We start from the raw sequence: 2,222 nt of genomic DNA on the forward strand, positions 1-2,222 counted from the left end.
ATTTCGGCTTTAGAAATCACCAAATTTTAGCTGCCATTTTCTCGCAAATTTTACCTCAGACTGACATATTATCAGAGATGATCTCCACTTCCTTCAATCGCAGATATTTTGACTTCAATTCGAGATAGATGAGTATTTATATTTATTTAAAGCAAGACAAATGAACAAGTTTTAAGATGATACCAATAACTGCGTAAGCCCCAAAAATGTCGAGCGCCTGATTCCGCTATACCGTGAAACATGTTATTGAGTGCCTCCATGGTGAGATTCTTTATCTCATTCAGCCTGAGTTGGCTGAAACAGGCAGGGTCAAAAACGCCTGTCTCCTAAATGACATAAATTGTGATGAAAGGCGAGTAAAACATTAAAAAGTAGGCGACAATCGTTCGATGTATTTGGAGTAGGCTCGGAAATGGAATTCCAAAAGTAATTTCTCGATGTACACTGACAAAAGTGTGCTGGGATTACACCACTTTCAATGCAGTAAGATTATTCGAGAGTTCGCAGGACTTCGTAATGTGATATCCATCTCTCTTTTTTTCAGTGGGGGGGGGGGGGGTGGACGTGTTTTACGGCGCTCGCAACGGCATAAGGCCATATGAGCTCGAGGGATACACCTAATATTTTCAGTTGGTAGGAAATTTTGAATTTTGCCCTGGTAGCGGCCGAAACCTACTCTTGTCGATTTTAGACCACCGAGGGATCTTTAACGTGCGCAACTTGCACCCGGGCCCTCCGAGATTTTTCGCCCTTGTCCGAGAAGGATAGGTGTAGAGTGTAGATCTTTCCTACCAGAAGATTAGATCAGGAGTGTGGCTGAAAGACAGCTGTAAGAAGGAGCCAAGGAGTAGCAGTAGAAAGGCTGCAGAAAGAGTCAGGAGCCCAGAGGAGGGGGGCTAAAGAGGTGAGAGGATGGAGGCAGAAAGAGGAGACGAAAGCAGATGACAGAAAACTTTGCCAGAGAGCAGAAAAGGAGCTGAAAGGAGACAATTTTAGAGAAGAAAAATTTTCAGTAGCTACCCGGATTCGAACCCGGGACCTTTGAATGAGAGGTCAACGCCTTTATAAAACCTCTAGGCCAGGGGGGCCCCCCCCCCCCCCCCCCCCCATATCCATCTCTGACAGGACCGTGCCAAGTAGGCAGGCAGCTGAGAAAACTCTCCAATAAGCCCGATTAAGTCCTATTGGAGAATTGAGCCAGGGTCATACGGGCCAGCGAAAGTTACATCAAGTTACGTGAACAACTCACTCCCAGGCGGATTAAAAACAAACAAACAAATACCCCACCCACAAACAACCCCCCCCCCCAAAAAAAAAAAAAGAAATCAGAAAATAAGCAAAACAAAACAAAACAAAAACAGCAAGAAAGCAAAAAGAAAGAGGGAAAGAAGCAGCAAATTACAAAATCAACGAACAGCTGGAATTATGATTAATTACTGTCGAACCTGCTCTAACGGCCACCTGTATAAGAGAATCACCTGTTCAAACAGTGACTTCCCGTTTCCTCCCTTGCTTAATATTTACATTATAATGATATTGTGTAAGATGGCCGCTTGTCTAACTCGGCTACTTTTCCCATCGACAGTGGGCGACCGTCTTATGGCAGTTTTATCGACAGTGTGAACAGTAGTAGCCCTACAAATGAAATGTCCATAACGACACACCGAAAAGGGGCGCGACAATTCCCCATTACAGGAGGACCCAATTCCATACCTGTACAATGTATCTTAATTAAATAACTACATGTACTTGTGTTGTAGATGTTTTATACCCAATGACACCATCTAGATCATCTGGGAGCCGGGCTGTGACTGAGATAAGCTTACTCATTAAGATTTGTGTTTAAAATCACCAAGAAAACCACCTCCTCTCATGGAAATCGAACTCACGTCTCATGTGTGCGACGGTGAAGCCCGTATCTGCTACACCATAGACACCAGTAATTTCATTACTTAAATGCACCCAAAAATATCAACCAAAGAGACTGATATCAAGTTTTACTGCTGCGATGTAGCTGTGAGCCCAATAAACAGTAATGATGCCCTTAAACGAAGCTTGACAAAAGTAGAAGCTATGGTAATACATGTAATGCATTGTTGGCCAGCTGGTAAAATTTCTAAGCCCAGAAAACAAAACTTTACAGGAGAGAAAAAGAAAAGTTCATTTAAAAAAGAAAAGAAATTCACCTGTACCACCTCTACATTATGTCTGATCTTTTTTTT

This window comes from Aplysia californica, unplaced genomic scaffold, assembly GCF_000002075.1.
Source record: "Aplysia californica isolate F4 #8 unplaced genomic scaffold, AplCal3.0 scaffold00102, whole genome shotgun sequence".
Taxonomy (NCBI): Eukaryota; Metazoa; Mollusca; class Gastropoda; order Aplysiida; family Aplysiidae; genus Aplysia; species Aplysia californica.